This window comes from Melopsittacus undulatus, chromosome 1 (genome assembly GCF_012275295.1).
Source record: "Melopsittacus undulatus isolate bMelUnd1 chromosome 1, bMelUnd1.mat.Z, whole genome shotgun sequence".
NCBI classification, from domain to species: domain Eukaryota; kingdom Metazoa; phylum Chordata; class Aves; order Psittaciformes; family Psittaculidae; genus Melopsittacus; species Melopsittacus undulatus.
In genome coordinates this window covers 23,396,586-23,418,311 of record NC_047527.1, presented here as the reverse complement: position 1 = coordinate 23,418,311, position 21,726 = coordinate 23,396,586, and the positions used below count along the sequence as shown (strand labels likewise).

The 21,726-nt window shown below is 39.5% G+C and overlaps 1 protein-coding gene across 1 annotated transcript in view; it reads left to right on the top strand.

Moving 5' to 3' along the window:
- Window positions 1–4,990: 4,990 nt before the first annotated feature.
- The window catches only part of CPQ (carboxypeptidase Q), a 153,455-nt gene continuing 136,719 nt past the window's right edge, over window positions 4,991–21,726 (top strand). The window contains exon 1 of the mRNA XM_005150879.3: window positions 4,991–5,163. The gene's annotated coding sequence lies outside the window, so the exon portion shown is untranslated. The remainder of the gene's footprint in view (window positions 5,164–21,726) is intronic.

The following is a 21,726-nucleotide window of genomic DNA, read 5'->3' as shown; positions in this document are numbered from 1 at the left end:
GATAATAACAAGCTTACTCTTGCAGAATCACTTTTTTTAAGTGATTCATGCTATATTATTTCCGCTTGAGCAGCTTGTTCAGATTCTTGTAGTTAAACCTAGAATGAGATGCTGATGAAGCTGGGTCTCAAAGCATGCATCCACGCACTGAGTAGAGAGTTGTGTCTGTTTGCATTCAAAACCCATCACACAGTAAAATACCTCACACTTTTGGGCCTGTTCATTTGATAACAAGCTATTTTGGCACTCAGATTCTGTCCATTTATCTAATATGTGCCACTCCAAGAACATTCCCCTTCCCAGTACAATGGCTAGCTGAAACATCATTAGCCAGAGAAGTCGCACTCCTGCTTGGCCTCCCATCTGCCTTTGTTTGATGAATATTTTATTGGCGCATCCAGTATGAAGGCAGTTTCTTCCAAGTTCAACACAATTCAACTTATCCCAAGCTGTGACCAGGGAGTAACTGTGTTTCCGTGCAGGGTGGAGGGCTTGCACTAGGTGTCCTTTGAACTTGAAACTCATCATAGATGTGTTGTGAAACAAGGGCTGCTTTGGTACACAGCAGGGTACAGGACTCTCTTTAAGTCCATATATCCAGAAATAGAAGTTGTATTTTAGCTGTGTTTTTAAATGTATCTATTGATTTAAACTTGCTTGGGACAAACACATTTTGAGTAAGTTAAACTGGACTTTATGTTCACAAAAATATTGAGAAGAACCAAGGTACCTAGCTATAGTGGAGAGGGTTGATGATATAAATTAATTATAATTTAATTCTTTCATCATAAGCAAAGTTATAGAGAGCAGTATTTAATGCATTTTTAATGCAAATATATGATAGTTGATGTTAGGCATCCAAATGTCTCTGCTCTGTAAACACAGGAGTGGAGGAAGACTCATGTATATTGCTGGACCAATCACTGTGTGAAGACTGGAGATCCACAGGAATGCACAGAGTTACTTGTACCTCTGTTTTTACATCAGGTGCCAATGTTGTGCTATCTATAGCACACATCACATAGTTTACAAGGAGATTCCACTGGGAACACTTTCCACCAGTGCTTAATAAAAACCTCTCTGTTGGATTGCAATGCAATTGCCCCTTGTAAGTAAATTTGTAGTAATCAGCAGAAGAATTTACACTGCCAGGCTATCTCTTGCTAGTGAATTTTGCTGCCAAAACTTTTGTGGGGTCATGAGTTGCTGACATTTTTATGTCTTTGGAGCATGTGTGCTCATCACTGCTTTTCTGAGGTGCTGCATGTCCTTGCTGCAAGAAGCTGTAACAGCAGAAGGGCTGCTGCACACTGGGTAAGGACACAGGGCTTGCAGCTGCCAACATTGCTGTGTTCTTCGAGCATGTATACAGTGGTATTTCGCTAGTAGCTATATGCTGGCTTGTGTTGTTTAGAGAAGAGATTTCACTTGGGCAGGAGAGGCTAAGTTTTGTTGGCCTACATCAACATAGTATGAGAATGCACAGAAACTAGGGGCAAATAATGCCGACTTCTGACAGTAAATCTCAATAGCACTGGACAGCTTAGATTTGTCCCACACAAGCATGCCCTATCAACCCATTGCTGGCAGATGTTCTGCTCTTAGCTGATGCTTCTGATAACTGAAAAAAAAACAACTCTGACACAGAAGTGGAAAAGCTAGCAGAACTGTGTAGAAGAATATATGCCATGATATGCTTACTGTTTTTCTTTCAGTGTCTCTACCTTTTCTCTCATTCTACGTGGTATTAGAATATATTTATTTGCTGGCAGGCTGTTTAAATGGAAAGACAAACATGTCAGAGTCAAGCTTGGAATACTTCTTCCTAGAAAGAACTGAAAAACAGCGCTTCTTGGAAACTTAGGAATATTTATTCTTAGCTCCTTTACCTGAAAAAGAAGTGGAAATAAAAGCTGAAGGTTGCATTGATTAGCATTCCATATTTACCTGCCTACAGTGCAAAGCAACAAAGAAAAACTTTAAATGAAGAAAACACCTTATAGTGGTTCTGAAATACAATGTGGACTTCGAGGAGACTTTTCGGAGATTAAGTAAAAAAACCAAAAAATAGTTTGGCAAAGTAAATAAATGTCATAAAATGGAAATTATGAGCATGCTTCTAAACAGGGTAGCTCATGTACTGGTAATTCTTTCAGGCTGGTACAGTGTGCTCTCACTTCAAACACCTTTTGTGTTTGGACCTGTCCTGGAAGCTTTTCAAAGGAATCTCATACTTTCTTTCCCCCTCCTCCCCACTTTGTATAATAATTAGTATGTGAATATGCTTGTGATTTCCTCTTATTATTTTAATACCATCACATTTTAGAGACTTCAATAAAATTCTGAGCTTCACCAAAGCCGTCCTTGCTCCAAAAACCATGCAGACTAAAAGGACTGGAAAAACAAAGCACAGGGAAATAGCACCTCCGTGCAGGGAGAAGCATGATGCCAAGCAACTGTCCTATCAGAGGAGATCTAGGATCCATTCAGGCAGTATCCTGTGCCTAACAGCACACTCCACCAGTTGCTTCATATACTGTATTATATAAGGTGAAAAAAAAAAATAAAATCCAGCAGTAAGAAGTGACATCTGTCCTCACATTAGATTTATTTCCCCTTTCCAGGATTCAGATACCAGCTTATTCCCCAAAGCACCAAGTTACAATCAGATAATTATGATTATTTTTAACATTCATATATATCAGATCCCTTACTTGAGTATTAAGTTCTAGACTCTGACACCGTTCCTACCAGTGTAATCATGGCAATCTTGTAAAGATACGTCCATATGAAGACCTTCAATCAACTGAATAGTCTTAATGAGCTCAGACGTATGTGGGATGGATCACACATAGATTTCTGGATGAGGGGCAGGGCTAGAATTTTGCCCACCACAGTAGCTTATAAAGTCTGAGAAACTGAGCACAGGTCTCCTCAGCTCCAGCCTCTCCCTGATTTACAAATAACATTCTGAGGATGGAAGAACAGCAATCCAGAAGTCCAGAACCTGCAAATTAAAGGAGAAAAAGCCCTATGCATTTAGTGAATAATGCAAAATATAATAAAATAATGTAAGAGATGGGTGTGATGGAAATACCCTTCCCAAGGCTAAGTGAGTATTGATAAGTTTCAAACCCGTGAACAGATCTGTGCATGCTGCTGGCTAACGAGGCTTGAGGGGTGGAGCTCTAGGTTTTACTTGCTTTTATTTATTGCTTCTCAGCCAGGACAATGTAAGACATGAGTACTGTGTTGTTTTCCCTCTGACCTGGGATTAATGACAGCCATGCCAAGATCTCTCCATCCTTCTGGCTACTTGATGATGGGGGAAAAAGACGGCTTATTGTCACTCATCCTCCTTACTCCTTGGCTGTGGAAGGATTAATAAAGGAACATAATTCAGGGAAAGACAGGAAACCACTTTTCGAAAGTGATTTAATTGTAAAGGGAGCAAATGAAGAAAGACAGAACCACTCTCAGGAATCAGTCCAAATCCTAAATTCAAATAATGCATGTACAGTTTTATATGATGTTGTTTTCATGTCCCATGCCCTCTCTTGTTGGAAGCAAAAAGAAAAGCTGTTAAGTTCAAGAGGTTGTGGATGCAACAGCCAATCATTGAGGATGAAATATTTTCTTGCATGAATTACAGGAACACATATATAACTATTTAATCATTATGTGTAATCTCTTTCCAGAGTACAGTCATAGACAGCTTATAAGACATAGTATGTAAAGGATACACAGAATGTCCAGGAAAGAGACAGGTAAACAGGCAGATCTCGAACAGCCATTTCCTTGTGTAACACTTTTATTCAAACAGTTATTTGTTACCCTCAATGTAAGAGGGTTCTCAGAGACAGCATCAATTTGAGAGTACCAGCATGCTTCCTGATCTGTGTAACAGAGGGCACAGCTCCAGCTGCAAAAACGTACCATACAGATCGTGCACTGAAAAATACAAGTGAAAAAACACAACTGGGCCACTTCAAATAAATGGGAGGAGCAGTCAGGTTGGCAGGGACAGCCATTATATTATAGTAACATGTGTTTCAACCCCTTCTCAACGTACATGCCTAATGAAGGACGTCTTTTCACTTAGGCATAAAGTTCATGAATATAGGAATACTGTGTTAAATATTAGAGCAAAATTCTTCACTGTCTTCCTTCTACAGCGTCTTTTTGGAAATGCACCAAGGGCTTTGATTCTAATGATGCTTACCTGCAAGCACCTGGGTACTCCCATTGACCTAAATAAAACAAATCAAGAGGTTAAATTCAAGTGTTTGAAGATTAAGACCCATGTTTATATTTTAAGATTTTATCTACAGAAGAAATAGCACTCATTTACCTAAGTGTTTGTAAAAGTCACACCTTTATTTAAATAAGCATAATGTTACTTGTGCAGGAAGCGGCCATGTGAAGAGCAGAGATCCTATGTCAGTTCCCAACAGTGTGAAGCCAGTGATGGCTCTCAGACAGCTGGAAACCATCACTGACTGATATTGTATTGCCATGGTCTGAAGCCCCCAGTGAAAAGGTCACTGTGACCATGTAGGTAGCCAGAAAACCTCTTCCTGCTTCATCTGTTTCATAGAAGCACAGAGCAGTTTGGGCTGGGAGCAGAAGGGAGCTTAAAGGTCATCTAGTTCCAACCGCCCTTCCATGGCAAGGAACCCCTTCCACTATACCGGGTTGCTCAAAGCCCCATCCAGCCTGGCCTTGCCGTCTGCTGAAGGTTCTTGCACCACTAACACGATCACCCTACAAAAGCTCAGTCCAGCGCAGTAGGCAGCCCCACACCGAGGAGGTTTCTCTCCGGGACGGGCTGGTGATGGTGCATGAATACAGTTTCTTGGCCTCCTGCCCTAGAAGCAGGGTCGGGCGGGAGCGTCCGTGCCGAGCCTGCCTAGCCTCAAAGGAGCCTACGAGGCGCCACGGCCCGACCCGCCAGCAAGCGGGGCTCGCCCGGCCCCGCCTGCAATGCAGGACCGGCCCGGCCCGGCTACAGGCCTCCAGACGGGTGCCACTCGGCTTCAGGCGGCCTCGGGGCGGCCCGCCCCTTCCAGCTCCTCGGCACCTCCTCCTTCCTTCGTCCCCAGACAGCCGGCCAGGTTGAGGAGGGGGCTGTGCTGCCGCCGCCGCCGGGCCCGCACGGGAAAGGTGCGTGTGTGCTCTTTCCCCTCCTCATCCGTCTCTCTTCCTCCTCCTCCTCCTCCTCACAGCGGGCTGGCAGTGGGGAGCGCTTCCCAGGCTGCCCGCTGCCGCTCGCCCGAGTCGCGCTTCTCGCAGGACGGGGGGCACGGAGGACACGCAGGCCGCCATGTCCAGCGCCCCAGCGGGGCTCAACTGCTCCTCCTCTTGCCGATGCCTTGCTTTGAAGCCGTCAAGATGTGCTGGAGGACCCCCCCGGAATGGGGCCTTCAGCTGCTGAGCCACAGCCTCGGGTGCTGCCGGCTAGCTCAGCCTGGGGCCGATGGGATGGAGCCCTCCTGGGCCCACCTCCCGCCCTTCTCTGAGACGGGCAGACACCAGCTTGGTCGCGCTTCAGGAACACGGAGGCTCAGTCGCATGACAACAAGTGCTTGCTTATCCTCGTATTCCTCTTAATTTTAAACCAAATAGCGACATGAAATTGTAGTTTGCAGTCGACCTTGTGAGTGGAGGACACACGGGTCGGTGTTGGGTGAGGCACGGTGGTCAGCCGTGGTCAGCAGAGTTCACAGCAGTCACTGACTAGTAACTGTACTGCTGCCAATGGATAACCCCGTAAATAGCAGATGGGTGCATTAGATATTTAGTTCCAGTTTATGGCACACTTCATTATAAGACGTCCCAGAATGTAAAGTGGTTTAGTGCTTCTCAGTAAGAAAGTCTAGTAACTGGTACCCATTAGATTTATTTTGACAGGACTTTATTCCTCAAAGACTACCTTTTTCAAATTGATGCAAAATGGAAAAGAGTGTAAGAAGAGAGACATTTTTGTATATATACAATTTTTATATCTGTGTATATGCATATACATATTTCATAGATGTATTAAAATACATATGAGGGAGAGAGAAGTGAGATATAAAAAAACCCAAAAAGTGACATGTAAAAAAAAAAAGTTTTGCAAGCTGCATCAGATTTTGCTAAGAAAGCATTAGATATGGAAGAGTGTTTTGTATCTGGTGGTTGTGTCTTACAAGGCTCAAGTCTGCTCAAAACTGAAGAGAAAATTTGAAGTACAAGCAGTGTATTTCTGTTTGCTTGTTGATCACTTCCATTCTTCAAACTGCAGAATTTGTGGGACCTGCATGAACACCCAAAGTGCCTGCTCAGAGAGGGCCATACACATTCAACACCTGAAATCCTGGTTTCTTGTTTTGTAAGCCTTAGTTTTCAAAATTCTGCCTGTGTTTTTCACTCTGTTCAAAATTAGATTAATTTTAACTATTTCTGCTCACTCTTGTAGTAAATGACTGTAAGAGTGTTGTAATCTGTCAATGAAAGGGGAACATGTGGGTATTTCTTCTTATGAAGCAATACTTGGTGTTACTGTAGAACAGATTCCTAGTGGAGGAATGGAAGAATTGCTTACATCAACATCTGTCTAGAATGTATCTCTCTATTTTAGCTTCAGAAATCAGTATGATTTAAGCTAGAGTAACCAAAGTTGGCGTTGATTTTGCTCTGGTTATTTTTCTGTGAGAATGAAAGCTTTTATTGAAAGTCGTTCTCATGCTTACCTACTATCACTTCTGAAAATCACCTTCCAGTCTTGTCTGGTGCTCCCTCTGTTATATTTTTTAATAAAACCTCAAACACTTCTTTCCCCAGAGTACCCTTACAAAGCCTGCTATATCCATGAGAGTTCTTACGTCTCTTGTTTCCTTGTAAGTTTTGCCTCATTTCTTTAGACATATCCACTCTGTTTTGGATAGCATCTCTCAGTTGTGCCTTGCCATCAGTTTGTTTTTTTTTTTTTTTTACCCAAACTTCAAGCTTTCAGATGGAGTCTGTGCAGATAAGCTTGGATCAGGGCCACTGCAGCTTTAGGGATTCATACAAAGCCTTTGTCTTGGTGTCTAAAATATATATAATTCTTTTGAACAGCAGAACAATAAGATACTAAATCAGATAAGAGTAGATTGCAAATCTGGGCAGGGGAAGAACAACCTGGCTTTGACCCCTGTTGGGAGACATCTGTCAGTAAAAGCTCATATAAATTCTTATTTGTTTTATAGCATGTTTTTTCAAATGCCTGCATGCCTTTAATGACAAATCAGGAAAGGAAGCAACTTACACAGTCTCTTATTGTTGATATAATTGCACAAACTCATAATGCACATGGGATTCTTTTATCTATTCCTGCTATTGTGTATAAAACTTTCTTGCTTTAAGATTGAAAACTTTGTCTTTTCATTTCATCCTTCCTTCCCAGTTGTGGGAGGATGAAGATGAAGGATGGCAGTACATCTAAGAGATAGCAGCTGCAGGGGTGAAATATTTTGCTTAGAAAAGTACTTTGTGCGTAGAAATGTACAAAACGATTACAATCTTGAAGCTTTACAGTTCTTTCTGTTCTGTCTCAACAGGAAATATTATCTGTCAAAAACTGCATTGCAGTAATCTTTCATGTTTTTTGTTACAAATGTCTGCAATAAGCTCAAAAGTAGTGAAATAAATGTAAGTTCTTTCTTCAGTTAACCCTCAGTCACTTACATTTTCACTGCGATGGCAATAGTGAATTTTTAGCTGTGATTTGAAATCAACTAAATGCCAATTGCTTGATTAATTCAGTATTTCTGACAGAATCTGTGGAGAATGCTCTGCTCTTTTTCATTTTGGTTTTACAGTAGAAGAAAAAATTGTCAGTTTGAGAAAAATGTTAAACTTGTTAGCCTTTAGTCTTAAAAAATTATAATTTGGATGCCTTGATCTTGCAAGAGGCTTGTTTTCTGTTTGTGCGACAGAGAGAATGGACCAGTGATGGTAGTAGGGGGAGTGACATTTATTATCTATCTATCTATCTATCTATCTAATCTTTTTTAAATGGAGAGCATTCAGTCATCCAATATCTAAATATCCATTAATAAATGATATACAATATCATTAGGATTTTTTTTCTTGTCTTGGTATTAATAATAGCAATATTTTCTCAGTCTTTAAATCTAATTAAGATAGATCTGTTTGATGAATTTTCTCCACAGTGAGTTAGAGAAAAATGCAAAAATCCCTTTGGTTCTGTTGCTGCCAAGAGGGATTTGATAGAAGTGTCTAATGAACAGACGTTCGGATTAAAATGCATTTCTAAGAAGTTATTTATATATGTTGGCAAAACATTTCTTTGTACTACCCATTGCAATCAGAGGTATGGCAAGAGACCTGTGATCTTAAAACACAGTTTTAAAGTAACTAATGCTGTTTCAGAAAAGAAAAATTCCGGTCAAATGTATCTCAATTCTGTAAAATGAATTTTAAATCAGTTATTTTTATGTTTATAGTGAGAGGAGGATAATCTAAAGTTAATCCCTTCCAATCCAAACCATTCTATGATTCTCTGTTTTCTTACAGGGAATATGAACAAATCGGATTTATTTTAAAATTTCTTGAGTGACCATGCTGCATTCAGTGCAACAGTGACAACCTCTACCAGCTCAGGATTTGTCAAAACTTGTTTAGTGACCCCACAGATGTAGCATCCATGCAACTGAGAATTGTCATCACCCTTGTGGAGCCTGTTCTAGTACTGATGTGAGAAAACAGTGCTGTTTTTAAGTATATCTGTGTTGGTTTATTTTCTCCTTTCTTTTTCTCCAGTTGCTGGTTATGGTGTCTGATCTTCTACTTAAATGTTATGATAGTATATTTCCTGCTAGAACACCGTGTATGAAAAGGAATGAGATCACTCTTCTACCCTCCCCCAGTTTTTCTAGCTTTCTTCTGCTACGTGTATATTGATGTCCTGTGTCTTTTAATTTTTGTGTTATTTTTTTTCAGAGGAGGCACTTGACTGAATTTACATAAGACAAGTGGTTTTTTATTGTGTGTTTTAAATAGCCCCACATAAGGGGCTCATGCAATATTATGCATGTGCCAATAGACATTTGAGAAAGAAATCTGCTTTTTTTGAGGCCTTAAAATGAGATCTGAGGCAATAGACTCCATTGGGAAAGCATCCACTTTTTTTATCTCTATCTTTTGAAGACCAGAGCATAAATTTGATATATCTATAATGGCTTCCCCTTCTACTTTCCACAGGTTTTGAGATTAGTATTTCTGATCTTGTTGATTTTTACTGTACTGAATCCAGGGCTCTCTCTGGTCATGTTCTCCCATGCAAAATACAAGTGCTCTCCCATAGCAGATTGTGAAAACACTTCTTGGGAGTTTTAGTTTAATGAAATTCTTTATTGCTTTGGAAGCAGAAAGAATTGGAAGTTAGTAATTTCTTTAAGATTGATCATATACTGCAGTAGGCTATTAATATTTTCTGTTACGACAACTAGATAAGGCAGAAAAGTACATTACTAATCTCAGGTAATGTATTCAGTGCTGCCAAAAAAATACACAGAGCAAACAATTTCTACCTCAAGTGATGCACTGTGAGATACCCTAGAAGGAAAACAAAGTCAACTTGATCTTAATTACTTGTTCAGTTTGGTTGTCTTGAAATAGTTGTTGGCAGAAAATCTCTAGAGGGTTTTCAGAAGCAAAATATCTCAGGAATAGGCTTGGAAAATTCTGTGCTGGCTCTGAGTCACTGCTCTTGTCTAATATACCTGCAGCTGCTGCAGAGGTTTACACCCCAGCCCCTGCCTATCCCTTGGTCAGTGATTCTCTACTACCCAGATAGCAGAGCTGTCTGCTCATCAGGCTGCAGGGATTGCTGCAGTCCAGTCTTCCTTTCCTATTTTCCCTTTGTCAGTAACCTACTGGGGGTCATGCTTAGGATTAATTTCTGCAAACAAAGGATAAATATTTTTCACTCACTGGATTACTTCCAAGAACCAGCTGGCTCTCTGACCAGACGGATAAGTTTCTGGTGCAAATGAATGGCAATTTGGAGGGTAGAGCCACTGTAGCTGAGATCTAGGTGGACTTAAACAGTGACAGATCCAAATCTTCTGTTGCGCAGTCTGTAGGCTAATACAATACACCTACATTGATTTTAAAATACATTAGTACTGCAGCTGTGGTCTGTGATACATGTTTCATTTTGAATTTAACATCTTATGGCTGAAGAGAACATTTGCAAAAAGGGTGGTAATGAACAGGAATATCTCTGTGGTTGCCCTTCAAAGAGAGTGAGAATGGATGTTCTTGTTTCCAGCAAACAAGATGGAAACCTTTGCTGCCCAAGTCAGCAGATACATCTTGCTTTACAGTGCTCTCTGCTGTATACTACGGTCATTATTAAAAAGACCTGGCTTAGCAAAACCATCATTAGATCCTTTAAAGGTGGATCATACTGGACTTACTGGTCTGGTTTTTGACTGTTCCGGCATGTCTGGTGATGAGAGAGGAGAAAGTGGCCCAATTGGAAGAAACTTGGAGAGAACAGCTGATGCTGAATGTCAAAACATTTCTTAAAAGTTTGCTGTGCTCATAGCAGGTGACAGCGCTGTCTCCAGCCTCACATCTAATTTTGACTGGAACAAAAATTTTCTTGTTTCATTGGAAAAACAGATGGTCAGAATAGTATGATAATCTTTCCCTGTTTAGATCTGGTAGCAGGTGAGCTGCAAACTCATTTGCAAGACTTTTTTTCCTAGAGGAAAAGGTATTTCCCCATGCCAAGTAGTGTTTCTGTTAGTAGTCCTCTCATTGCTCAAAGTAGGTCTGATGTTTTGTTACAGAGTATTGGCATTGAGTAAAGATAATCCTTTTGCACAAGAGTGTAAGTTAATTTGTGTTGTAACCAAACAAGACTGTGCTTTCTCCAGTAACACTGGTGCCCCAAATATCAAATAGTCTCTACCCATGCTGTGGATAAAGCCCTCTGAATTTTATGCAGCTATGACAGTGCAAATGTGTGGTTTTGAAAATTACCATTTATAGCTAAATCAAAGTAAAGTGCTCTAAGTGGGTCGTTTCTGCAGGCTTTTGTCTGCTTGATGATTGGTCTTGGACTAGAAACACTTAAAGGTGGCATTCCCAAAGCTGTGCTTTGCAGAGGGCTATCTAAGAGGTAGGCTAAAAGCCAGAGGTGTCCCAATACCCTGCTCCCTGGCCAGTTTGATAACACTATATCTAAATAGCAATTTAAAGAGTGTTTGAATAGCTTCACTTTTTATTGTGTTCCAGGCATAACGCCTTCAGCAAACCCAGAAGGAAGGAGCTTGTGGTTGTCATTTGCAATAGCAAAAGGGCAGGGGACTATAAATTGAGCTGTGGGCTCTCAGGGCTCTGCTTGGCTGAAGTCCCTGTGTGTTCCTTGAGCTCAGGTGCAGTCACTCACAGGGTCTGGTGTGTGCTTGGCAGTGTCAGTGAGCTGGTTTTCTCAAAGATGGTCAGTGTAAAAACTTCTCTGGAATCTAGGTGCTGGCACCTCTGTGTCAGCTTTGCCTTATGCAAACTGCAACTGTGCAGAAGTATTTAAGAGGGAAATTCTGACTGGTTTGTTTCTTCCTGTACTTTCTTGGCATAATTTAATCTCTGAGTATTACTGGTCACATGCAGTGTCAGAATCATGTCAGTGCAAAGTCAGGGAGGGAGATGTCTTAACATAGTATTTGCGGAGAGATGGTTGTTTGCGTTCTGTCTTCAACAGTGTTGCAGATGATATAAAATGTATGTCAGAATAAGATATATGTGTATACCTAGTCAGCTTATGTTTGCCAAAGTCAGTTTCTTCCCTTAACATGACACTCAAGTACACTATCAGCTTTTTTTGTATTGTCACATTCTAGACCCTGCTAATCATCTGTATCAACCAAATGGTACAATGGATAGTTTGTCAGCTACAACAAAGAACCTGTAAGGATTTTAAAGGATAGATCTCTATTTGTTTTTCAAATACCATGAGATTCAAACCATAATTGTGTTGAGAAAGAGTTTCATAGTTTGTTAACTGGTTTCTTCCCACAAATATTTTTTTTTTGCCATTTTGGAAGGCTCTCTCCAGTGTAGCTGCTGAATATGTTTTGGCAGTGGTACTTTTTTCATTTGTTCTGAAGCTTCTGTTGGTATTGGAGCATGTTTGTTCTGTGTTATCTCTGCAGGTGCAGTTGTGTGAGAATAAGGCATTCATTTTCGCTTTTACAGTTATATGTATTAAAAACATTATCTAAAATCTGTTCTCTCCCTTCCCTTCTCTTTCCCTCCTCTCCTCTTCATTTTCTAAAGACTTTCCCTAATGAAAAACATAATCCTCCCAGTTTTCTGGAAAATGTTGCCTTCAGGTCTCTCAAAAAATGCTGATCAAGGCCAATGGTTACTATTTCTAAAGCTGAAAACTGTACTGTAGGCATATTCTTTGCTTAGCTTTATTGATAAATCTTTATGTAAGCATCTCACTAAATAGAAAATGTAGCTTGTAATACCATTAGTCCAATGCTACTACACCCAATTAAACATTTTAATTCAAGCACATGAATGGGATTTGAATATATAAATTGCTAATACAGCTAATTTTCCTGATGATAATTCCATGTACTGAGAAATCAACATAACCCTTTAAAAGGTGTTTTGCACTCTTGATTCCACTTTCCTTTTTTTTTCTTTTCTTCAGAGAGTAGTTTCTTCTGTTTCAGCCGTCTACTTAGAATGGTAATTCATCAAAAGTTATTAAGACATTGGCGTTCATTCAGGTGTCACATTAAAAAAACCATAAGATCTGTAGCGGGTGTATGTTTAAAAACTATTAAATATTCAAAGTGAACTTTAAGTTTTCCATTGAGGTATGTTCACAAGAAAACTTGACACATCTGGACTTCTGTATATATATTTTCCCATGCTTAAATTTTGTCTACACAGAAAATTGTCTTTACTTACCTAAGATTTGCTAACCCATAGTAGCTCAATGTAAGCTATTTTGTAGGTTACATGGGTGATGGATCTTCAGAGTCACTACATGAGATTTATGGAGAGAAACATGCCAGCTGTGTTAGCGTGTGAACAAAAATAAATTGAGAACAGACATTTTCAGGTATTTATTACTGGCATACCAGATACAGTAATTGTTAATGTTTATAATCATTTTGCTTTCCAGTACTTAAAAAATACCAACACAATTCAAACACATCTTTAAAAGTAGAACTTTTGGAAGTAGAACTGCATGGCTCAGAAAAATAGGAATTTTCTTACCAGAGTCACTGGTGTCAGCATTTGTCACTGTGCTTTCTATATAACTAGTGTGTTTACTCTTTAGTATGTTCTCGAGGCTATTTTTGGCTGTTCTTTTGGGGTTTTTGCCACTTTGATTTCCAGTTGAATTTTTGTAATAGGACCGTTTGCTTCACTGCAGCAAACATTTGACCACTCCTTTTCATAGCGTCAGAAGAAAGAAGCTGAGTGGTCATGCTAATTGAAATGTCTTTCATGTGGCAACTGAATCACTTGAAGATGTCCATCTGGGTCGCTCCTCTTCCAATTGTTTGTCCATTGTCTGTCTGTAGTTGTAAGGCCCTAAAGGCATGTTCCTGTCTGTGCATCTGTGTGGTGGGCAGTACTGTGGACCCTGATCTTAAGTGGGACTGTTAAATGCCATTTCAAAGCTACAGGTTAAGCAGAGAAGAGATTTAGAGCAGCCCTGCAGAGAAGGACTTAGGGGTGTTGATCGATGAGAAGCTGAACATGAGCTGGCTTTAGTGTGCACTCACAGCCCAGAAAACCAGCCGTATCCCGGGCTGCATCAAAAGGAATGTGACCAGCAGGGTGAAGGAGGTGATCCTGCCCCTCTTTTCTGCTCTCAGGAGACCTCCCTTGGATTATTGTGTGCAGTTATGGTGTCCTCAACATAAAAAGGATGTGGAACTGTTAGAACAAGTCCAGAGGAGGGCCATGAGGATGATGAGGGGACTGGAGCACCTCCCATATGAAGATAGGCTGAGAAAGTTGGGACTGTTCAGCCTGGAGAAGAGAAGGCTGTATGGAGACCTCATAGCAGCCTTCTAGTATCTGAAGGGAGCTATAAGGATGCTGGAGAGGGACTCTTCATTTAGAGACTGTAGTGATAGGACAAGGGGTAATGGGTTCAATCTTGAACAGAGGAAGTTTAGATTGGGTATAAGGAGGAAGAAATTCTTTGTTGTGAGGGTGGTGAGACACCGGAATTGGTTGCCCAGGGAAGTTGTGAATGCTCCATCCCGGTGGTGTTCATGGCCAGGTTGGACAGAGCCTTGGGTGGCATGGTTTAGTGTGAGATGTCCCTGTCCATGGCAGGGGGGTCGGAACTGGATAATCTTAAGGTCCTTTCCAACCCTAACTATTCTATGATTCTATGATTTGAAATAAATAAAAATAAGTTTATACTGATAAATGTCTGTTTATTTTGTTCTGCAATAGCAAAATTATTTGATATTATTTTGTCTCTTAAATGGCAGTTGAAAAGTAACTAGAAGTTAATACAGAGTCAGAACCAGATTATGCATGGTAGTTGTAATGTCCCATGATGTGTGCGGCACTGGGGAATAGCTTTGAAGAAGAAATGATGTTGGAGCTTTCTTCAACATCAGAAAGGGGTCTGGTTTTGCTAATTTATTTCTCAAAATTGGCTGAAACCCAGTATCCTATCAGTCTCTTTAAGGAAAATGTATTAATTTTGTTTACAGTATGTCCCTTGCCTTGGTTCTTTACATTTAAGCTTTTTAAGCTTGCTTTTGTTTCTATGTTGCAGTGCAGTCTTCGGTGGGATGGTGGCCCCAACTGTACATTTCCACTGAGCTGTATCAATTTGGTTTTGATGTTGATATACTGGAATGCAGTATGTTATTTGAGTAGTAGTATTATGCTCCAGTGAATATGATGAAATCGTAAATGACATACTTCATATCTCATGGAAATTAATATCCTTTCCACCCTTAATATAAGTAATGTGCATCACAAAGATAATTTTTCTGTCAATCATAATAAGAAATTCTTAATGCTGTGCCTTTTTCATATAGTTGTATTTACAAATTCATCCTTTATTGCTCTGGGTAGGCTCAGTGGGCATATTACTTGGTAAGGAAGCAAAAGACTAGAATATAAATTTTCTTAACAAGTATAGCAATATGTTCACCAGTTTTCTCAGCTTCACAAAACCACTTGAATGTTATTGTTACAGCACTATGAGAAACATACCATTTGCGACTGTATGGGAAGTCTATGAGAAAAACCTAACAATTAAAAAGGATGTTCAGAAAAGTCAGTTATTTTAGTCAGGAAATTTTGTTTATTAATATTTTTATGTACCTCATCATATTCAATAATGCTGGATAATTTTTTACTTAATTTGGAATTGTCCTATTTATTGTCTGTAAAATAAGATTGTAGGTATAAAATAGTTGGATAGTTTTGAAAACATCAATCTTGCCTTTTTTTTTTTATTTGATATGTTTAATAATGTGCACAACTATTCCCTGGACTTGACTTAAAGTGGAAAAATTTATTCCATGTACAAAACAAAAAAATGCTTTGTAGGCATGTGGTCATAGAGGAATATTATTCTTGTCATTTGTGGAAATTCTAGGAATTTAATGTAAGACTGTATAATTCTAGAGTTGTATATGATGTATATAGGTGAGGTTATCATCTGGCATATGTTTTGTTAAGGCCATAGAAGTAATTTCATCAGAAAACTTGGCCTGTTGCCCTCCATTACATAATTAGTAGCGAAAGTTACTTATTTTCTTGGTTCATTTTGGCAAATATCCCTAATCTTAGTAGTGTATAGTCAGCTTTGAAACTGAGATTTAACTGTTGGAAGGAGACACTCAAAGTATTTGTAATTTCGGGCCAAAATCTGGAGCAACATAAAGTATACATGTGTTCTTTAGGACTGAGCAGCCTTTTGCTGGAACGATGCTTGGAGGAACACCAAGAAGTAACTGTGAGTGCCAGATACTTGGTAAATTGATTCCTTTTGGCTTTCATAGGGGTGGCAGACCAACTTGTGACAGTAACAGCCCTGCACTGACTATTGTTAATGAAACTTGGTTTGCTTCTGTTACAACACCTGTCCGTCAACTTCAACTTTTTCCATCTAGAGATATGTATCGATCACCTGCTTCTAGCTCATACTTTCTGCTTTAGTTTCATCCTTTGGATGGATGTAGTTTGCTAGTATTTCGATAAAAACTCAGAAAGAAAATATTTAGCATCAGAATTGTGCGAATAATTTATCTAAATACAGGATGTAAGATTCCTTGTTGAATGTGTTTTCAAAAAAAAGCTTAGTTTAGAATTTTACATGATAGATGTATAAGTATGGGATCTTGTGGGCAGTTCTTGTGTTTGGTGCCCCTTATTTTGTGGTCTCTTGTTTCTCTCTTGAGTACTTAGTATTCATCTCCTCAGATAAAATAGAGAAAATATATATGAGGTTGTAAGAAAAGATTTCTGTGGTTATACTGCCTCAATGAAAAGGGAGTGCCTTCCTCCTATAAGAAAGGCTGAGAGAAAAATATGCATTTCTGAACAGTTTGTGTCTCAATTATATGTGATTTTTTTTGTGAAAATGTGCAAGGTATGTGTCTGTCCCAAGGGCCTTTACATTACTTAGGGGCCTACCTTAGTAAGAGTCCCTAATGTTTTGTCTCAGAATAGGTGTGTTTGAATATATTTATTTTTTCATAAGCCAGTCTTTCAAAGTCTGAAGGCAATCTGTCTTGTTTTTTACATTAGAACAATAGTTGCAGACTTGAAGGAGGTGTCACTGAAGTTGAGCATCAAAATACCATACTTATTGCAGCCTTATTCTGTTGTGCTTTGGTTTAATTGTCCAAAATAATCTTTGCCACCTTCCCCCATAGTTGCTTTTCAATGCCATCAGCTGGCATTAGCTATGTACTTTGGCATCCATTGTAATATGAACAACATTGTGAATTTTGGTGCCTTGATTTCCTAACTGCCTTCCTTTTATCAAATATTTCTATTCTATTTGGTTGTTCTTATCTAAAAATATTGCTGAATTCCTGTCTTTTGTCTCTGAAAATATAATGTACTCCCCTTTGAGAGCTGTTTGTATTTTGAATGCTCATTAATAATAATATCAGCTGCTAAGTGGCTGAGGCATTGTTCAATGGTAATGTCTTTTATTTTTAACTTAGTTTTTGTCTTAGCTGTCACTGTTTCTTAGGGAGGTAATAGACTGATTGTTTCTGTGGCTTTGCTGATACAGTACTCTGCGCGTGGATTATGGTGTGATTCTTCAGGCTTACTACCATCTGTTTTAGCAGCAGCTACTGAGTAAGATTATATCATGGTAGCCTGTTACTATTCTGAGGCTTACAGGTGAAGAGGTAAGTGGGGTTCTTTTTACTGCTTCCTTCCTGTGTTAAGCTGTACTACTTCCACCATACATTTTATAAATAGAGTATGAGCTTTTTCTTTTGCCAGATGGGGAGCTATGACTGCAGTATCTCTGGGCACATTTGGACTTTCTCTGTTTCAATCGTTAGCTTTCTTAGAACATTTAACTTCCAATTCTCCCCACGTAAGTCAATATCACTACTGGTCATATGTGGTCATGCACTATTAGATCACACTATTCAAAGATTTCAGGGCATGTCTTCAGTTGTAGTGAATCAAGTCAGTTCTGAAGTTGGTAAAGGTAAAATAGCCCAGATGTTTCCTTTAGAGTTTTAGACTTTTTTGGCCCAAGTAGTAAGATTTCATATTGTCCTGGGTTCAGCAGTAACAATCGTTTTTTCTCCTTCTTAGTAGCTGGTGCAGCGCTGTGTTTTGACTTTCATCCTGGGAACAGCACTGATAACACCGATGTTTTTAATTACTACTCAAATATTTAGTCTGACCAAGAACTTTCCCACTCTCATGCTCTGCCAGGGGGGAGGAGAAGCCGGGAGGAAGCAGAGACAGGACACCTGACCCAAACTAGCCAAAGAGGTATTCCATACCACAGCATGTCATGCCCAGTATGTAAACTGGGGGCAGTTACCCAGAAGAGTACTTTCTGCTTGGTTGGGCTCGGTTGGCAGGTGGTATTGGATTCTCTTCCCTTGTTATTTCCCTTACCATTATTATTATTGGTGGTAGCAGCAGTGATTTGTGTTATACCTTAGTTACTGGACAGTTCTTACCTCAATCCATGGGAGTTACATTCTTTCGATTCTCCTCCCCATCCCTCCAGGAGTGGTGGGGGGGGGAGGGAAAAAGGGGGGAAGTGGGAGAGTGAGACTGTGTGGCGGACAGAGTTTAAACCACGACAGTTCTTTTTGGTGCCCAGCGTGGGGCACGAAGGGTTGAGATAATGACAGATCTGACCAAAGCGAGACTGCGTTCAAAGTCTTGTATCCATAATGTGTTGTACTCTTACTTTCCTTAGCTTTAGATGTAAAAATGATCATTTTAAAGACTTCATAATGTAAGCAATAACTTTGGCTGTGAGTGTTCACAAAGCCAAGGTTTTCTAACTGATTAAATGTTCTCCCAGATGACGAAAAGCAGTCTTTGAGAAATGTCTGCTTTTCTGTTTCACTCTTGAAGATCATAAAGCTCTCTCCCCCACCCCTTTATCTTTCTACATGATGGAAGAACTCCATGACTTTATTTTTAGGCAGAAATCTCCTCCTCATTTTGCAAGTCCACCTAGCCTTCCAGCCATCCTACTCCACAGCTGTCACAACAAACTTTCTCTCAAATGCAATTAAATGTATCAGACATCACTCCACAGCATGTGAGTTTGTTACCCTGGGGCTTTTCAGTCTATTCTCATGTTATCAAAAACCACTGTGTGATTTCAAGGTTTCTTACATTCCTTGGAGGAAAATCAATTGGTATGTGGTTAGGAAACAGATAGGAAACTGCAGATCTAGCAGACCTCTAGCAATTAAGTGGTTAATAGCCTCTATTTATTGTTTTCTTTCCCCATTTCCCATAACCATGACTCTTGTGAACTCTCTGTATCCTTTGTCTATATTTTCAGCTGGGATTTTGGGAAAACTTTGCCACACTGGAGAAGAAGCATTGCTCTATCTTTATTTATCCTATTTCTGTTCTCTCTGTTCCTCTTTCAGTTATCTGATTGCTGTAGACAGTGTTCTCATCTGAGAGGTTTTTTTTTTCTTCTTTTTGTCTCATTTTTTTCCATCTGCTATATTTAAGTAATTTTTATTGTAATGATTTTAATGGTGGCAACACCAGTTAGCCTGGTTACAGATTTGGTGTGCTAAAGATCTGTTATATAAAGGCATCATAAAAGATGAAGATCCCAATGATCTTGCCCTTTAGCATCAAAGACAGTAGTTAGCTACAGACAAATAGATCAGACAATAGGTGGAAGCATCCTTAAAGTAGCTGCTTAGTTACTATTAAATGTCTTCTGACACCATCTGCACTGCACTGCCATTGTGCTGTACCTTTCATTCTCTTTCATACTAATTGGAGCTGGAAAAGAGTTACTTCCTGCCTTTAATTTCTGTTTTTCTTCTGCATACCTAAACCCTTTCACCCTTTATTATTATTTTTTTTAAATCCTTTCAGCTTATGTTTATGGCTTCCTTCTATATTCTGAATCACAGATTTAGGATGGAAGACATCTTGTGAGCTCATCTAGTCCAAACGCCCTGTTTAAGCAGGGTCAGCTGCAGCAGGTAAAAAAGTGCATTCGTATGCTCAGATGGAACCAGGTATTGTCATGGATGGGTGCCCTCTCTCCACTTTACCTAAAGCTAAAAGTATTGGAACTGTTGTACATTACTGTGTTTCAGCTTTGTTCTCATTTTGGAGAACAGAGTTTCCATGGTTTCTAAGTGTAGTTTCTCATCCTGGAGGGCTGAGAGCCTATGTAACCCTTTAAACTAGAGATAATTAAACCTTGAGCTCTGCTGAAGTTTCTGAAGAGACCAAATTCATCTGTCATAAACATGCAGTGTTTAATATGTCAGTGGCTTTCAGTTCTGCTCAAAACGGGAAGAGGATCAGTAGCGGCTCCCACTTTTTGTTTACGTCAGTTATTAGAAGTCCCTTTGAAGAAGTGAAAGACAGGAGTTGTCATTTTATATAGTCTCGAGAGCTTAATTTTTTTAAGAATATACCATAAACATGAGTCTACAGGCAAGGCTGGAACGGGGCAATTCTGTGTCCTTTTGATGCATGCAAGATTTACATGATCAGAAAAATAAAGTGGAGGGATTGTAACCCTGTCAAGAGCATTCTTGCTTCCTGGAAGGGCAAGGAGAAGACCCTCAAATCCCTAGTTTAGAAAATGGGTATTTTGTACTAAAGTACCATGGAATGAGATGCATTAATAGGTCTGGGAAAAAAAACTTCCTAAAAGTGTGTTTTCTTCCTCTCTCATTTTGATCTAAACGTCTGTTGAAGAAATTCAGTTAATAATTAAAAAGCATTGAGCAATTGTGACTGTCCTATTTTTTTTTTTGTTAATTTGGCTGACACTGTGATGTTCATTTGCTGACTCATAACTAGTGAGGTGTACAAAAATCGGTAGTCTCTTTTCCCTGATGTTTCACTGTGGTGATAAACTTAATGTTGCAGAGTCTGGGACAACAGATGTGCTTTTCTTTCCCTGAATTAGCGGTATAGTGATGCCTGTATTGCAGTCCAATTGAGTATGATGTTATTTTACCTAGCAGGGAATTATTTCTCAACTCTGCTAGCCTTTGGACAGGTTATGCCAGACTAGTCAAGGAAAACACAATAAATTACATTCCCATTCTTGTATCACTGTGCTGGTTTTAAATTCAGTTATGCTCCTCTTACAGTGCAATGGTAGGTACTGAAATGCTGTGCGTGGCAGCAGTATGTTACATCTAGAAAAGCTGTGGAAACACATGGGAAATTCCTGGAAAAACTGTGGCTTTTAAATACAGCTCTCTGGAGCAGCCTTTGAGGAGAAGTTGCTGCTGGGTTTGAATGAGTCCAGGAAAAGCAAAGGAAGCATTTCTTAGTTAAGGGAAATATGATAACTGTGGTTTCATTTTTCCATTGAAAGAATGCATGAAGTTAGTAGCAGGGGACTCTTTGAGGTGGCCAATGCCAATTAAACAATCCCCCTGTGTTTTCTGTTTAACAACTAAATGTATCAGCTTTGTAGGGTAGACTTTGCAAACCCTTAAAGAAACCACCCCCCACATTTGAAGCTTTTGAAGCTAACTCTACAATGTTGTTGTCTTATTCCATTCAGTAAGAAGTTGTCTTATGGCAGAAATCAGATTGTCTTGCTTGCTTCTTCATGGATGATGAGCTTGGCAAAAATCAGAGAACAAGCATGGTCATCCTGAGAAAATTACTGGTGTCTCTAGCAGAGGATGTCTACAGGCATGTAATTAACTGGTCCAAAGGGAAGGAACATGGGGAAAGTATACAGCATAGCAATAAAAATACACCAGTAACCTCTGAGCAGTATAATCACAAATAAACAGTAACTCAGACTATAAAAGGCATTTTACAGTTCTCTGTCAGTGTCCTGACATAACCCGAGTCTTCTGCTCCTGGTTGTGTAAGACCTTTGCCCTGTCTGTCTTGCAGAGATAGAGAGGAAATCTTTGTGATAGATTTGTCATTCATAGATAAATTCACAGATTATTTTTGTTGTTCTTTTGGGAAAGTGACATTTCA